This window comes from Mytilus edulis, chromosome 13 (genome assembly GCF_963676685.1).
Source record: "Mytilus edulis chromosome 13, xbMytEdul2.2, whole genome shotgun sequence".
In the NCBI taxonomy this organism is placed as follows: Eukaryota; Metazoa; Mollusca; class Bivalvia; order Mytilida; family Mytilidae; genus Mytilus; species Mytilus edulis.
This window is the reverse complement of record NC_092356.1, coordinates 16,131,321-16,150,631: the sequence shown is the minus strand read 5'-3', so window position 1 is coordinate 16,150,631 and position 19,311 is coordinate 16,131,321. Positions and strand designations below refer to the sequence as shown.

The 19,311-nt window shown below is 32.2% G+C and overlaps 1 protein-coding gene across 1 annotated transcript in view; it reads left to right on the top strand.

Annotated features, from left to right (window-relative positions):
- Positions 1–11,361, top strand: part of LOC139501118 (delta-1-pyrroline-5-carboxylate dehydrogenase, mitochondrial-like) — a 40,415-nt gene extending 29,054 nt beyond the window's left edge. The window contains exon 16 of the mRNA XM_071290100.1: positions 5,847–11,361. The gene's annotated coding sequence lies outside the window, so the exon portion shown is untranslated. The remainder of the gene's footprint in view (positions 1–5,846) is intronic.
- Positions 11,362–19,311: the final 7,950 nt, after the last annotated feature.

Below are 19,311 nucleotides of genomic sequence, written 5' to 3'. Positions count from 1 at the left end.
TGGTAAAGCTAAAATAAATCCGGATGAATATGGGAAGGGGATCGATATTCTGGTATCAGATCGATGGTCTTTCATTATTATAATAAAATTATTTTAAACTTATTCAATTGTTTCAGTTACAACTTTTTCCTATGACCTTTATCCGAGAGAGTAATTTCCAATCGATCTTAGAGTAATTTAGGTCGTTAAAATTGACAAAATTGTTTATTCACGATACAAGAGATTTTAGAAAATTGAGATTTCTCTTCATTTTGTTTCATCTCTTTCTTTTCAATAGAAAGTAAGATAAACAAGATAAAAGACGCCGATTTGAGTAGTTTTTAGGTGATCATCAACGGAAGTCTTAATCCTCACTTTATACACATCCAAACTCATTAGTGTAAATTATGATTAATTGTTTTGTAAACATTTTAAATACTTTGTCATAAACATTAACAATGTATCACTAATTATTTATGAAAGTTCTATAAAAGATAATCTCAGGTAAACACTCGTGGAAATAGCATGTCATAAATCAATTACAGTGATCGGTGAGCGGAAATTTAATTACACGTGTATTGTCAGATTAACTCTTTAATCCATGTAAATCCCAGAGGTCATGTTTTGACATATTTGTATAAGTTCTAGATAAATGATGAATTTTGAACGCTTTTGTTAACCTTGGGACTGTAAATTTAGTTCGACTCAACCGAAATTTCGACTCATCCAATTTAGAATCATCAGGAGTCGAAAGGAACAAAGTTCGGGACCACGTGAAAACTTCGACTCATCCGAAATTTCGAGTCAACCGAGTTCGAGACAACGAGAGTTAACTGTATATCTTTTTTCTAGGCATTCACAGTTTGTATTGATCCACCGTTATCAAAGTCTTGACAACACCTATTGTTGTATGAGGTCAGAGAGTGAAATTATGGGTTTTTGGGATACCATTGCTTTCAAGCAATCTGTAGACTTATACAATTGGCTCAGGTTGTCATGCCCTCACGTCAACCGTTTTATTCTAAACATTCTTTAAGGAACATCTCAGATTCTTATGATTGTCTTGGTTTAAAAGGTAAAAACAAACAAATGGATTGAACTTAAAGGGAAAATTCGCGATTTTTTACTTATGGTTTAAATATGTTCATTATGACATAATATATATATTCACAAAGTTTTATCGCTATATGTGCAGTAATAAAGGAGAAATTCAATAATTAATGAAAAAATATTAACAACTTCCTGTAGGTCGTGACGTTTTCTCCTGGTTTTTGCATGCCGGGATTTAAAATACAATCATTAAAAGTCTTGGTTTTTAATCATATTTTAACGTAATCGTAAGCGGGCCGATGACTTATGCTTTATCTAATAACCAGCCGATAATAAGAAGATAAAACGCACAGACGTGCAATTGTACACATTCATGAGATAATTTTTTTTATGTTAAACGTATATATTCGAATAATTTTTTTAGACAACACAAAAGTTATAAATTCATTTTTAATTCATGCATTTTGGACTGATAAGGTGAACAAATTAAAGTACAATAATCTGTAAAGACAATATGTTGGTGTACTCTTATTAACCTTTTACTGTCTCTGCTATGACTAGGTTTATACGATGTGTGTATTCACGGTTCTGTGGCAATACTCGTAGATGGCTTGTTGAAAGGTAAATTGTTATTTGCACTTCGGTATTTAACCACGCCTCTAGGTCACACCTTGCATGGTGTGACTGTCTATTCGGATCAGTGGATTATAAAACAAGGGAGCATTTAATACACACATTTAAAATACATATTCAAGTTGGTGACAAATGAAAATAGATCGCAGTGGAATTATTCAATTATATTTGGTGCTATTATTTATTTGAATTTACTAAGAAATAAACAATTTTCGGTTAAAGACGGGAAACTTAATTCATGTGTTAGAATGAAATGATATACACCTCTTGTCCTTGATTTATGTCTCATAAAAAAGGGAAACTTAGAAATTAGAAATAGCTTTACCAAAGCATTTTGATTGTCTTTATTAGGCAAAAAAATGTACGAGAACACTTACATTTAGACTTTTGAAACCCATGTATTAATCAATATCTGAAGATAACTCTACCGAAGCGGAATATAATATGTACGGATAAAGAAAAAATACTTTTGTTTTTAAATCTTTGCACATTTATGATTAATTATTGTTATCTATTGTTCATTTAATTACTTAATTAGTACCTAAAATATGTCTACCGCTTGGCATCAAATCTCAGTGTGGTAGGAAACGATTATTACATATAGATTTTATTATTTGGATGAGGATTTGAGCTAGCCTATAAAAACACATTAATTAGTTAACATACATTCGAGACCAAAGGATATTAACTTTGATGATTCAATTAACTTTTACTCACATATTTTTCTCTTATGATTTGTGCGAGCTTGTTTCTATAGGACAGTGTATAGATATATGTCCAAAAATTAATCATAAAATCATAACTAAAAATGTCTTGTTCAGAGAATGATAGTACTAAAAGTGGTTCCAGTCCGTCAAGAGAGGCAGATTTTGACGAGTATGGTCAATTTGAGCCAGAGTATACCGAAGAAGAGCTCCATTAAATGGAAGCTGCAGAAAGTTCCCGAAATCAAAGATATCCTTAGCAACCCTCGCCAGTTTAACACAGATTGGTTTTCGTGTACTAAATGCATAGTTATGCCGTTATTGACGGAATGTCTTTGTTGCCACGAATTTACTCTCTGTGATGGTAATATTGAATTGGGTGAATGCATTAGTGACAATATCGATTTCACAGTTTGTCTGAACCCGGTTATTCTTGAAACCAGCTATATTCAATTCAAAATATTTTATTGTTTCAAGTATCAAATGTACATTTAAACAAAGGGATTGGACAAAAGGCAGCTATATAAGTTTTTTTAGGTACAAGCGCCATAGAGGGAGAGCTCCAGACGTACTAACTGACAGCCAAAGCCGACTAATGGCTTATCGTCAGTTTGTTTGTTGGGTCAGCAAAGGGCAACAACTTGGCAAGAGAAACAGAGTGACTATTCCATCTTGTGTTGTTAACATTATTAGGGAAGCATTTCCGTCACAAGATATACATGTTAAATGAATGAACAAATATTAAACCTATCTTTTTATTGTTTTCCGCCCATGTCTGCTCATCGCCAGAAATAAAGTTTCTCGCATGCAAAAACGGTATTAATTCCAGAGTCAAAATTTAAAGAACTTATTTTCCATGTTTTCTGGTATTGTACGAAAGAGAATTGACCTAACAAAATAATTGCTATCTTAGGCTATTAGTAACACATGTAGAGCAGTGGGTCTGTCCTTTACTATTGACAACGAGTATAAATTACATTTTCCCAAATTAACCCTTGGAAAAATATGAAAATAGATTTTTATTTCTTGAAATCTTTTTTTTTGGGGGGTATTATTTATATTTTTATAAATAATATATATCTTACACCAGAAATGTTATTTTTAAACAAGCGTATGAGTTAAGTAATGACTACTTTCGGACACGCAAGACAGAGATGTACATTATACACCTGATAGTTCAAATTGGAAAGTTATAAGTTATCGGCCGTGTACACTGATCAATACCTACAGAAGTGAAACGATGCATGACCTTGCATGCCCGACAGGAAATCGCTTGAATACCTGGACGTGTCACCTCACACCCCTCACAATACCTTTGGGAGTAATACCTTTAGCCATGCTGGTGATCAGATGAGGGAAGATCCGAATTTATATGAATAAAGTTTATTACTTTAAAGAATTATGAACGAATTAGATTTTCGAAAACAATTTTCACAGAACACTTATTTAAGATTTGAACTTTGACTTTTAAAACTAATTCCAATATTAACAGTTTAAAAATAACAGACTATGATTATTTAAAAAAAATAAGAACATTTTCCGTATCAAGTTAGTTAGTCAGATAAAACAACCGTACGATTGACAAGATATCGAAACGCAATTACGACTACATCGGTTACTGTAGTTTTGGTCCTTTGTAGTTTATAGACATATCGTGATTTTTCATCGTAGAAGATGACAAAATGGCGGAACGCAGAGAATTGATACTCAAAATTTAAAATCGATGGTGATCTCTTATCTAGCGGAATAAAACTTTAATATCTATAAATTTGAGAATTTTTATACAGAATGGACATAATATCAATTTTTGATTTTTTTGCGAAGTTTCCCTTTAAACAACTTTCCTATAATATTCTTTTCATAATCTTCATGTTTGATATTTCCCTTGACTTATATGCATGTTTTTAACAACACGGAAAATCGGAATTAAGCAGTATTTATATTTAGTGTTTTTATAAATTTAGAAACACGTCAGAGGGAATTCCTCAGTTGTGATAAAAATGCGAGAGTTCTCTGAATTCCGATAAATCTATTTCTGTCATATAAGAACTGAAGAGGAGTTTTTCTTATATGTCACTGTTATGAAACTGATATTTGATAATGTACTTCCATAAAGAAATAGAGAACCATTCTAGGTCGTTTAATTAACATTTAATACATGTACGTTCTTGCTCCAGGGTTTGTTTAGGTAATTATGCGCATGCGTATAGTTTTCTTGACTTCAAGGGGTATTAGATTGAATGGTTGCTCTGGATTCCCCACTCAATTGATTAATTTATAACACATGGGATCCTTTCTATGTATGTCTGCTATTTAGGGTTATTGTTGTTGCATAATTTTAAATCTTATGCATCCTTTGAATTAAAATAAATGTAGTCCACATCGTAAAAGTAACTACAACACCCCTTCAGGCGAAATGGAGTCTTCCATTATCGTTTCGAGTTGTCTCCCTTCTGGAAGTAACTTCCGTGAATTCTGAATTAAAACAACACGCTGAGAAAAATAAACTTGTTCTGTCGATAAACTTCGTATTATATTAAAAACGATCGCAACTTAAATCGAGGAATGTGTACGGAAAGAAGTCATGATCACTGACCCAAAGGAAATTAAATATTTAAAGAGTTAGGAATGGGGTTCCTCCTAGAATTAACGTAGGAAAATAGGTGATACATGCATGATACGAAGTGAAATACCTTCTCTCACTCTGAGTCTCAGTGACTGCTGAGGAAAGTAAACTTAGAATTGATAGTACAAAACTAAAACACGATAGGCCTAAGTATATTGTTCACATACTTTTATCCGTGATTGGCTATTTTGTAACTATCTAGATTACGTATATTTTACATTTTACATGTGCAGGTGAACTAGTTTTGAAAATGATATTATCCAGCTACATGTATACATGTGTCAATGAAAACAATGGCAATCGTATCCCTCAGAGCAATCTGCTCTTTGATTATTTAACTGGGAAATTAATGTAATTCATTGCAACCAATGTAATAAATAATGTTATCTTGATCTAAAATCTGAGTTTTTAATTTTGCAACATCTACCATCTAAAATGTTCTCAGCTTCTGATTTAATAGTATATCTAGATCATACCAAAACAATAATTCAAAAAGTTAACACTGATTTACTAGACATTATTTATGCAAATTTATCAGCCATTACTTAAAATCACACAAGTTCCCTCATGTGGCATCACAATGTCAACAAAAAAAAGTTATATGAAATTGTCACCTAATAAAAAGAATTGTAAATTCAGATAGTATTGTTTGCAATTATTTTTGGGATCTATGAAAAATTTACAAAAATGCGAGATTGATTATTGCGATTTCAGGAAAGGTGGCATACAGATATGTATCGGATATCAGAAAGCAAGATCTTTCTATTTCGACTCTCACCTAGTTGCATTTTTCGCATTAATAAAATCATCACAATTATTATAAAAGTAACAGTACTTTCATTTTTTTTTCACAGATGGAATTAGAAAGAACAATATGCAACTGTTCAAGAAATCATAATGGAACAACTAATCAAAACCACATTACAACTAATACTCACAGAACAGTAAATACCAATATGGTTTCATTATAAGTGATACTCATATTTACAGCAATGATTTAAAGGAACACCTTATTTGTTAATGATAGAACTGTTTGGATCAGGGCTTCCAAAACGGTCATATATTCCGGTCATTGGTATAATGTCCGGTAAAAGTCCGGCTGGGCAAAGCATGAAACGGTAATATACTTTTTAGTTTTCAAGGCTTTTTCGGTCATTTTTACATAATTCACGATCTATTTGACCAACCTTTTGCCTTTAATATCAACACATTTCCGGTCATAAATGTGTCATGATGATTAATTACTATCAAAACAACACCTACTTCAATACTTTCTAATTTTAATCAAGGCTAATTAGTAGTTGGACAGCTGAAATCTACCTGTTCAGGTGACAGGTGAACTATGTTCAGTACCGGACATTGTATAAATTGATCGGTTTATTCACAATTTATTTCTAACTTTTCAGCGGTTTGTTTCTACTTGATTTAGTCCAAAAGATTAAAATTATTAGAAATTAGTTTATCAACATGATTTGATGAAAAATTTAAAAAGGTTTTAAATGAAAAATCATCAGAACTACGTCGTATGAACTAGAACACGTGTGCGCATGTGCACAGGTGGCAAATTTAATTATGCATCCTACATTTCTTCAAAAATGCTAAAATTATCTTTGATACCTGTATCTAACGTTCATTTCAAGTATTTTGTTGAAGAAATAACGTGGAAAGAGCTTCTTCACTCAGTCGTGCTTTGTAAACGTACACGGATTTTCCGTATCCGTTTATGGTCCATGTTTTACCATTGTCACATCAACATCCGGTTAGAACAATGTGAAAACGAAACTAAAGTTTTTGACAATGTCATTTGCACAAATAAAAAGTCTAAGGCAGATATGAGCACGCTGATGTGCACACTTTGAATGATGCACTGCCAATTTAACAGTTACATCCAAACATCAAATTCATATCATATCAAAGTAAAGTTTAAAATCGTTTTTTTTAATGTTAAATGTCAATCATTGGAATGGCCATCTGATTACCATAATTGCCTTTTGTGACTAAGTCTTAAGGGATTAAAATCGGGATCATATATGAAATGTCCGGCAGGCTCAAATATTTTTTGGAAGCCCTGGTTTGGATATCTAAATGGCCTCTTTATTTGTTAATAGAGATGAAAAATGTTCATATTGAATGTTATGTAGATTGTTTGCAAATATGCATATCCCAGATAAAATTAAGGATGTTTGCTACTTTGTTTCAAAATATAAGCCATTGAAAATTTGGTTGGAAAATATCCTTTAGATTTTTCATATATTTGACATTGGCACCTTTTTTTTCAAAAACATTGAAAAAAAACCAAGAATTTTATAAGATTTATCAAATTTGGCTGTTTAATCTTTATTAGGACATAAAATTATGAAAATAAGAATAGGATTTTACATGGGTTAGGGGGCAAAAGTTTGAACGGCAATACATGAATAAAATCAGAGGATTAAGAAAATATCTGACGAAAATTGAAAACCAAGAGGGGCAAACATCCTTAAATGATTTTTATTTTGTAAGTATTCTTTTTAATTATGACATCCAAAATCTATTATAAAATTGTCATATCAGTGGAATACCTTTGATATTGTTTTTAGTCAATATCTCATTGTTTTATTTTAAGAAATCCAAACAATTGTTTTGTGTTGGAATTATAATTTTTGGTAGCAAATTATCAGTTTCAGTATATAATCTTAAGATTTTATTTATTTTTGTAACTTTACTTTATATTTGTACTCATTATGAATGGCTTATAAACCTTTATACCATTGTACTACTCTAGTGATATATTATATAGTATATGATACTGTGATATGATTGTGAATACTGAATGTAGTGGTTTTTTTTTGCCTGTGACAAAAGTCGCAGAAGGCAAGACAAAGATGTTGCTTTTCTGGCAGCTTCTTCAATTGTTAAAACTTCTTCTTATGTCAGTTTTATAGGATTTTTTTTTGATAGATAACTTTTTTGGCAATGTTGCTGTCTTGGATTGTCATTTTCTGCTGACAGGAGAGACAAATCTCTGTGTCAACATCTTTCTCTCTTTTAAAACACATTTGTATTCTCAAAATTACTTTTTTAATTTAAAAAAAAATGAAAATAAGACATTCATGTGAAACAGCTTTAAAATATTCTATGTTTCAAAATCTTTAAATATATTTATGAAAGTTAAGCAGATTTGGACAAGACAATGGGTGACATTAACTTTATAATGATTTGACAGTTGTGGCCTCTTGACCTAGATCTATCCCTCAAGCATAGATGTGATGAATTTGATAATCTCCCCTAGTGATGATGAAAAAGAAACATATTGTATTTAAGACTTATTGGTGGCCTTACCCATTGACACATTCCCCCTTTTTAACACAGAGATTTCCCATCACTTTGCGTCTGTCGTCCGTCGTCGTTGTTAAATTTTACAAAAATCTTCTCCTCTGAAACTACTGGGCCAAATTTATCCAAACTTGGCCACAATCATCATTGGGGTATCTAGTTTAAAAAATGTGTCCGGTGACCCAGCCAACCAACCAAGATGGCCGCCATGGCTAAAAATAGAACATAGGGGTAAAATGCAGTTTTTGGCTTATTACTCAAAAACCAAAGCATTTAGAGCAAATCTGACGGGGTAAAATTGTTTATCAGGTCAAGATCTATCTGCCTGAAAATTTTCAGATGAATCGGACAACCCGTTGTTGGGTTGCTGCCCCTAAATTGGTAATTTTAAGGAAATTTTGCAGTTTTTGGTTATTATCTTGAATATTATAATAGATAGAGATAAACTGTAAACAGCAATTATGTTCCGCAAAGTAAGATCTACAAATAAGTCAACATGACCAAAATTGTCAGTTTACCCCTAAGTTATTGCCCTTTATAGTCATTTTTTAACAATTTTCATAAATTTTTTGTAAATTTTTAGAATATATTTTCCACTGTAATTACTGGGCCAAGTTCATTCTAGATAGAGATAATTGTAGCAAGAAGAATGTCCAGTAAAGTAAGATCTACAAACACATCATGATCACCAAAACACAATTTTGTCATGAATTTATCTGTGTCCATTGTTTAATATGCACATAGACCAAGGTGAGCGACACAGGAGGCTCTTGAGAGCCTCTAGTTTATTCTAATTTTTATTTCAATTTATTTTTTCATACTTTCTATTTGAATGCTGTGTATTTATATTGAATCTCAATACTTGCATAATGTATTTGATCTCCATTTTTTTAGAAGTAGCATTTAATCATTTTGTTAGAGTTTTATAGTTTGAAAGCTGAAATCAAATTGTGTAGTTTAATAGTTTATATTTTTTTTACTCATAATTTCATTATGCTACTTAGCTAGTGCTGACAGTCAAAATTGCTTGATGATGAAGCTTATTCCAGAAACATGTTGACTCTCTGAATTCATTGAACAACAATTGGAATGATCACATTCATTGTAAATGTTTATTATTTTAGTCCTTTTGTTTTTACTTATGAGCTGCATCGAATAGAAATTGACCATATGCAAATGAATAATGTTACATCTGTTACCCTATTTGGGTTTAAAAATCTTTATGGAATGTATAAAATTGAATTGTTATAAGAAAATCTACAAAGCAAACCCAAATTCATTCCTTATTTTGTATTTTAATTATCCAATCAAAGTGTAACATATGAACATGTATCTATGCACCTGCATACGGTCAATCTCTATCCGACGCAGCTCATATTGGCACCACGCTTAGAAATATCAGATTTACTGATATTATTCCACGCTTAGGCCAGGATTTTTTATTTGTTGGTTTACGGTTCCGCCGACCAGATTTTGCCGATTTCCAGAATAAAAATAAAATTGACTTTTCATGCTTTTTTACCTGCCTACCCTAACAAATGCATTATCCCTCAAAAATAATTAAAATATATTTTTTTTGTGAAATGAAATGCATTAATCACTAACAGAATTGATAACACTTTCTGTTGTGAAAAATGAAACTTTCAGTTTATGTTTCTAAAATAGACAAACCTTGAAATGGTGTTTGCACAAATAATTTTGCAGAACGAAACCTGTGTTTAAAACCAATTACACAATAAGTTCGTTTCCCTTATTTGTCACCAGTCCGTAAGATGCATCTTCTCATAGAAATAGACTTGTCCAAATGTGGACAGATGGAAATTCAAGACATCAAGTTAAAATACTGAATATTGACAAATCATTTGAAATTTTATTGTTTCATAGATATTAAAAAAATATCGTCCATTTGGATAAAAAACTGGAATGCATGACAACAGATTAACCCGATATTCTCGTTTTTCCAGTGGACGAGTCTATTACGTTTTTGACACGTGTGTTGAAACTTATTTTAGTACGACGTTTTAACATTTTTTTCTTTATCAGTTTTCAAGCTTGAAGATCATTATTCACCAAGTTTTCTGGAATTGATTAAGAGCTATGTGAATCTGTTTTTCTTGTTTGTGAAATGACGATTTAATTTCGTCTTTGTCCGTGCACCCCCCTTTTTTACGGGAAATTATTAGACAATGTCATGCGATGTTTATTACAGCTGAGCAATAATATTTCATCGAACTAGAATTTAAGAAATGATGACAAAATAGCATAACAAACATATTATTAGACAGGTGTAATATATATTTATTTTGCATATCCGGCAGTTTTCTGTCTTGAAAGATATTTTTTTTATTTTTTTTCCCGACCGACCGACCCGACTTTTTCATGGAGAAAATCTGTAAACCAACAAATTAAAAAACCGTGGCCTTAAGGTTCATGATACGGAGACTTGCCATGTTTTCTGTAATAAAAACTGGCCGACTTCATGCAAAATTATCATTTTAGTGACATCATAAGGTAAGTAACAAAATCAAGTCACAAGGGCTAAATTCATTAATAGAACTATAGTATTTCACATTGAGCAGATGTTCACCAAATACATTGAGTGAATGTTTAATTGGTGGATTTTTTTACTCTATATTATTGCTTAGTTTTGTGAAGCTTTTCACATTTCATACTTGGGGCTGCTAGCTAGAACTATTGTTAGATACTTTGAAATTTGTAGAACTGTTTGATTGAAATATTATTATATGCTATTCAGGTGTCAGACAGGGTTTATAATGTGACATTCCTGGCTTAGAATTATAACCTGTGCTGAAGCTAAATACAGGGTAAAAAAAATGTTGTATACACCAAGCAGTTTCCTGAATATCTTTGACTCGGGTAATAAATTTATGTAAGCTGTCACATTATCTACCCTTTCTGAGACCAGAACAGCATTTGATATTTGGATATTTGTTTGATTTAAATATTCACTAACATTTAATTTATCATTATACCAGGGTATTTATTTATGAAGAAATTGTTTCAGTCATAATAAAACAACAAAATGTGTACAAACTTGTCTGTTATAATTCTTTATAATTATATACCATGCTTGAATTTTTGCCTGGCAAAGCGATGGGGTCAGTCTTTATGTCAACATGTCATACAATAAGGAACCCAAAGTTGCTTTTATATTGTCGTGAAATTTTAACATAAAAAAGAAAGATAGCTCCATTAAATATTTGACAATGCGTTGATTGTGTTCCCTACATATAGCTAGTTACATGACTTCAGATTTAAGGCAACTTCATCACATATCAAGCACTAACTCCAGTATGTCTTGATTGGTTTTCTCAAAACATACACTCATGTTGGCATTGATAAAAGTAAGTTCCCTTTTCATCTTGTGTTTGTTTGTAATTCCAGAGTTATAGTCCCTAACCTTCATAGTTAATTTGTTTATGTGATCCCTAACTTGAAAATAGTTTTGATTGATTTACTAGAAGTTAAAATGAGTGAAGATGGAGTTTGATTTATCAAAAACAAATCTCAAATGTCATCCAGGATTGTTGCACTTTAAACTGTTATATTGATAAAGTACAACCATTGCCAGACAACTATTACTAGTATATACAAAGTAAAAGACCAAAACTATAGTGGTCGGACCTATAGGGAAAGGTTGAAATCGCAAATTAATATAAGCTGTAAACTACTACTATGCATACAAATATAGTAGACATAATATATTAATGTGCCATTTTGAAATGAATTCTAGATATGTTGTAATTTCAAAGTTGTGCCTTGGATATATGTCTATCCTTTAGGCACAGGTGTGATCAAAATAATATTCCCCAAAATAATTTTCAAACCATCTTAAATAATGTTCACTTTCACTTTTTATACGACAGCAAAAAATTTTTTGCATCATATAACGGTATCATGTCGTCTGCGTCGTCGTCCGAAGACACAATTAGTTTAATAACTTTAAACTAAAAATACAATAACTTTAGATTTATTCAATGGATCTCTATAAATTTTTATCAGAAGGTTCAATACCACTAAAGGAAGGTTTGGATTGATTTTGGGGGTTATGGTCCCAATAGTTTAGGAATTAGGGTCCAAAAATAAGCAATTTTTGTAGTTTTCAAACAATAACTTGTGTTTAAGTGTATGGACTCTCAAAAATTATACCACAAGTTTCCATACCATAAAGGGATGGTAAGTTATGCTTTTGGGGGGTTATGGCTCAAAATGTTTTGGAATTAGAGCAAAAGAGACGAAATTAGTGGCAAAAAAAGGGGAAAAACTAGGTTTTCCTGACAATAACTTTAGATTTAGTGAATGGATCACTATACATTTTTACCAGAAGGTTAAATACCACTAAAGGAATGTTGGGATTGATTTTGGGGTTTATGGTCCCAATAGTATAGGAATTATAATTATAGGGCACACAAGGGGGCCCAACATAAGCATTTTTTTAGTTTTCAAACAATAACTTGTGTTAAAGGGGATGAATATCTCTGAAATTATACCACAAGTTTCCATACCATGAAGAGATGGTTAGTAATGACTTTTGGGGGTTATTGCTCAAAATGTTTTGGAATTGGGGGCACAAAAAGAGAGGAAACAAGGTTTTTCTGGTCAATGGACAATTAAGACAATTTAAAAGCAGTGTAAGGGAGGTAATAAAAAAAACAGTTAACATACAATGTTTGGTATGTTCGGATTTACCTCCCTTACACTTCTTGTAAATAATGTATTAAGAAATGTCAGGTTTTGGACTTTTTGAGAAAAAAAGGGGGGTGGTAGTAGTTTTCAATTTTTTTTCCAAGTTTCTCAAATTCCCAAATTTTTGAAAAGTTTGAAGAAGAAATCTTTAATTGCACAATATTGCATAATAGATTTGTAAGATCTTGATGTTTGTTTTGTGTCAGAAACTCATATTATGTCAAGAATTTGATCACAATCCAAATTTAGAGCTGTATCAAGCTTGAATGTTGTGTCAATATTTGCCCTAACTGTTCAGGGTTCGATGTTTGCGGTCGCATAAAGCTGCGCCCTACGGAGCACCTGGTTATTTTTCTGCTGTGAAGTTATAAAAAAAATACAATGTTTGATTTTTTTTTCCAGTCGAATTTGATTAAAAGGTCTGCCATCATTTGACTTAGATTTATAACTTTAGTTTGAAAGCTAAAAAACTTTAAAAAATTCCACTATTAAAATGACCATACTTGAATAGTTCAACCATCTTGTCCTGTCGGAAGTATATGGCCAGACAGTGGCGGACCCGGGGGGGGGGGGGGGGGGTTCCGGGGGTGCGCACCCCCCCTTTATTTTTGCCGATCAATGCATTTGTATCGGGACATATTTTTTGCACCCCCCCTTTGCCCTGTTTGCCCTGGGTTAGCACCCCCCCTTTCGAAAATTCCTGCATCCGCCCCTGCCAGATGCAAAGAAATTTTACATATGTTCATATTTCATGCAGATATCAAATTGCCAATATAAAGTATATTTTGTTTGTGATACACCAACTCGTATGTCATTCCAGTGGCATATAGGTACTTGCAATATGCAAGTGAAATAAAATCCACTCCCTTAGTTAATTAAACTATAACACTATGTTCTTCAAATGACACCATAAGGAGACTTGCAAGAGGGCGACAGATACCAGAGGGACAGTCAAAGACCGAATATACACTGACATCGCCATGGCTAAAATACAAACAGACAAACAATAGTACACTAGACACAACATAGAAAACTAAAGACTAAGCAACATGAACCCTACCAAAAACTGTGGGTGATCTCCGGTGCTTCGGAAGGGTGGGCAGATCCTGTTCCACATGCAAGATATTGCAAGATATTGTTGAAAATTATTGGCTAAATATTTGTATTAATCTAATAACTTCACAAGGAGACTTGTCAGATTTTAGTAGTAATCAACATATCTCATTCTTCATTACTAATTGTAAGGTAAAATTGGCAGAACTGCTATAAATATTCACTAATAATTAATTTCTTGTAACTCTCACCCATTTTCACACAATTTTGTCAAAAAAGACTGACTTGATTGGTAAACAAAATTGAAAAAAATAATTACTCAAAAACAGTTAGTTGTAAATACACAATTTTTTCACAGAGTTAAGTTTGATTATAACATTTTTAAAATTCATTGATATTTTCCCCCTGTCTCACATGTTTTGGAAATAATTCCAGAACGAGTTTTCAATGAGACTGAAACGTCTGAATAATACATCCTTAACGTATGCAGTAAAACATTTAGAAGACAAATCATGACAAGTGATATCAAACTGCCTGCATGGCTAATAAAAAAAATTATCATATGTTTAGTAGTAAATACAGTAGTTTTGCATATTTGATAAATAGCCTGGGTACCGTTTCATAAAGCCTTCGTAAGTCTATGTGTCATCGTAAGTCCATCGTAAATAAATCGCAGGATTTACAGCCGTTTCACAAAACCGTCGTAAGTTAAGATGATCGTAAATAATGCGTAAATCCTGGCGAAACTTACTACAGCTATACCCAGTAGTAACTCCATCGTAGTTTTTCTACGAAAATGAATTAATCCATCTAACATGGCTGCAGCGTTCTTTATTCTTGGTCAAGATGCCTCAAATGTTAGAAAAAGAAGAATCTTCAATATTATAGAACTACACTTAAAAGTCTTCCTTCGTTTGTTTATTTGTATTTGCAAGCAACCACAGGAGTTTGAAATCCTATCAATAAGGGGGTAAAAATATACCAAAGTTGACTATCACAGTAGAGCTTCTCTCGAAGAGAGGATATAATTATATCACTACAGACACAGTGGTAATCGATAAAATGTTTAAAGAAGGATGTTTTGTTCCCATTTTTAAAGTTCGGCCAAAAAAAGAAATGTATTTTAATTAGAATATCGTAATAAATATCTGACTGTAATTAGTTTCGTGGTAAATGGAATTTATTTTATCTATTTAGATATGTAAGCCTTTCTAGTGACTATTTTTTGATCGAATTTAATGTAGATCATATATACCAAAACTAATAGGGGGAGTAAGCTGCAGATCAATAAGACTTTGTGTAGATGCGACATGTCTTCAAAAATTAATACAGTAGAAATGTTTTTCAAAAACGATATCAAAATGTGAAAATGTAAATTTCACTGATAAATATTAATTCAAACAAAATTAAAAGAGTTACACATAATAAATCAGCAAATAAAGCAGTACACTATATACATGTACCGTAGTTAAAACAAGGGGACAAAGAGCAGGAGTTTGGTTCAAATTTAAAACTTAGCATTAAAACCCTGATAAGCAAATCCATTGAAACAGTTTAAGTTTTATACTCATGAAGTATATATATAAAAAGATGTAATAAATTTGTATCAGTATCTGCATAAAAAAGTGTTCACCATGCATGCCGTTGCGAAAATATAACACCTCAGGCACTAATTATTTTTGAATAACAAAATATACGTTTTAATCGAGGACAATATCCTTCATGATTCATCCATATACTCTTATTTATATTTATTAACTTACTTATATACTATTTTGAAATCAAAATGTAAAAGTGCAACAACAGTTTAGATGTAGCATCGTACATATCCCCATTTATATTAAGGACAAAACAAGCAATAATTATTTTTTGTAAGGAAAAAAAATATTGTTATAAAATATTATACAATTACTGTCTTTTGATGAGGTAAATATGCGGTTTTATTGACTTTTGAAAAACTGATATTCACTGAGGCCGACGGCCGAAGTGAATATCAGTTTTTCAAAAGTCAATAAAACCCCATATTTACCGAAACAAAAGACAGTAATTGTTTTATTCCATATTCCGAGAAAATAAAATGTATTTAATGACAAACATATACTAAAACAAATTTTACACGAAACATTTTACCATAACGTTGCATGTAAAAGCGCGTGACGTTTAGCGCGGTGAATAACACTTTCTCAGGTGAATATGCTTTTTTATTCAAAATCCAATTCATATAGAGAAACCTACTAAAATAATTCCAATATAGAATATTATTCCATATTGATAAAATATTAGTAGGTTTTTCTATATGAATGGGATTTTGAATAAATAAGCATATTCACCTGCGGAAAAAGGATATTCACCGTGCAAAACGTCGCGTGCTTTTACGTGTATAATTTTGGTAAAAAACGTTTGATGTACAATTGGTTTTGGTAAATATTTTCCATTACATTAATTTCTCTCGGAATATGGAATAAAACATTTACTGTCTTTTGTTTCGGTAAATATGTGGTTTAATTGACTTTTGAAAAACTGATATTCACTTCGGCCGTTGGCCTCAGTGAATATCAGTTTTTCAAAAGTCAATAAAACCACACATTTACCTCATCAAAAGACAGTAATTGTATAATACTACATACTTGCGCGACGCCTTTTAGTTTTACTGAAAACTGTGCAGACTAAGAAATCTTTTTACAAGTGCAAAATGTTTTATGATAGATATCATTTTGTCAGACACTTTTCTTTTTTTGATTTGGTTCTTATAAGATGCCAAAAATCTGTTTATTCCATATTGGTATTATTTTAGTAGGTTTCTCTATATGAATTGGATTTTGAATAAAAAAGCATATTCACCTGAGAAAGTGTTATTCACCGCGCTAAACGTCACGCGCTTTTACATGCAACGTTATGGTAAAATGTTTCGTGTAAAATTTGTTTTGGTATATGTTTGTCATTAAATACATTTTCTTTTCTCGGAATATGGAATAAAACAATTACTGTCTTTTGTTTCGGTAAATATGGGGTTTTATTGACTTTTGAAAAACTGATATTCACTTCGGCCGTCGGCCTCAGTGAATATCATTTTTTCAAAAGTTAATAAAACCGCATATTTACCTCATCAAAAGACAGTAATTGTATAATATTATATTATAATTTTCTTCTTCGGGCGCTTTTTCTTTTCCCCGCGCGCTTTTTCTTTTCCTGGGCGCTCCCGGGCGCTTTTTGGTAGTACCGCATAGACGCATATATCTAGGAATATTTTTATACCTCCCTGATTCCAAACACAGTTTTTCACAATCATTTCTTGATGCATACCAAGTTTGTAAATACTGGTCCTTTATACGAGTTTTATAACATCTAAAAGTATATTTACATAATTCTGTGCAGTCCAAACATATAGTTCATACCATGATTAAACAATAAATCACGAACACTAGACGCCCAGTTCTTTTTACCATTGTTTGCCTCTTCTAATAAAAGTTGATAAACATCATAAACAATAGGTGGCTTATTTACAATAATATGAAGCCAATTATGAACATTTCAAAATAATTTGTTTTCTTGAGATATACATGCAAATGACCTAGTTCACCACATAAAAAACTTAAAGGAACATTTTTACCTAGTTTTAAATCAAATCTACAGAAACGGTTGTGTATTTGCTCTACATCATTTACACGGTGAAAACCCCATATTTCAGATGCATAGTTTAGTACGGAACCAACCATACTATCAAACAGTAGTCATTTTTGACTTGTGGCTATAAACACATGTTTTAGAGAGTTCAGAAGTGACGAAAGCGCTCTTGATCCCTGTTTAGATAATCTTTTTTTGGGTATGTAAGAATTTTCCATTATAATGAAGTAGCATACCCAAATACACGTAAGAGTCCACTATCTGTAGTTTTTGTCGAGGCTGCAACATTTGTTGCTGAAAGCTCGACATAGGGATAGTGATCCGGCGGCGGCGTTAGCTAACTTCTTAAAAGCTTTATATTTTAGAAGGTGGAAGACCTGGATGCTTCATACTTTGTATATAGATTCCTCATGTTACGAAGTTTCCGTCAGTCACATGTCCAATGTCCTTGACCTCATTTTCATGTTCAGTGACCACTTGAAAAAAAGTTCAGATTTTTTGGAATGTTGAATTCTCTCTTATTATAAGTAAAAAGATAATTATATTTGGTATGTGCGTACCTTGAAAGGTCCTCATGCCCGTCAGACAGTTTTAACTTGACCTCGACCTCATTCCATGGATCAGTAAACAAGGTTAAGTTTTGGTGGTCAAGTCCATATCTCAGATACTATAAGCAATAGGGCTAGTATATTCAGTGTATGGAAGGACTATAAGGTGTACATGTCCAACTGGCAGGTGTCATCTGACCTTGACCTCATTTTCATGGTTCAGTAGTTATAGTTTAGTTTTTGTGTTTTGATCTGTTTTCTAATACTTTATGCAATAGGTCTACTATATTTGTTGTATGGAATGATTGTAAGGTGTACATGTCTAGCGGGCAGATGTCATCTGACCTTGACCTCATTTTCATGGTTCAGTGGTCAAAGTTAAGTTTTTAAGTTTCGGTCTCTCTATCTTATACTATAAGCCATAGGTCAACTATATTTGGTGTATAGAAATATTTTATGATCTATATGTAAATGGTGCAGGTTTTATTTGATCTTGACCTCATTTTCATGGTTCATTGATCAGTGTTGAGTTTTTATGTTTGGTCTATTTTTCTTAAATTGTAAGTAATAGGTCAACTTTAATTGTTGTATGGAAGCATTGTTAGCTGTATATGTCTGCCTGGCATGGTTCATCTGACCTTGACCTCATTCTCATGGTTCATTGGTCTTTATTTAGTTATCTTGGTTAATGTTAAGTTTATGTGACAGTTGTAATAAAGCTTTATACTTAGGACTATCAACATAATCAGGGGCGGATCCAGGATTTCCGGTTAGGGGGGCGCACAGTTTTATTTTCGCCGAGCGGAGCGAGGCAAAATTTTTTTTTGAGGTAAAATTATTGAAATATTCTTCTATAGGGGTGATATGTAGATATCTCGAACTATTGTGTGGTAAAATTAGCAAGAAATTAAAGTTTCAAGCTGAAACCGCCTTAATCCACACCTGACAACAATCTACAATCACCGCAATAACAAGAAATATGTAAGCTTCTATTCATTGAGACTACCCCATATATTTCCCAGAAAACGGGACTGAAGACAATAAGGATAGAGGCAGACCTCAATCAGGAGTA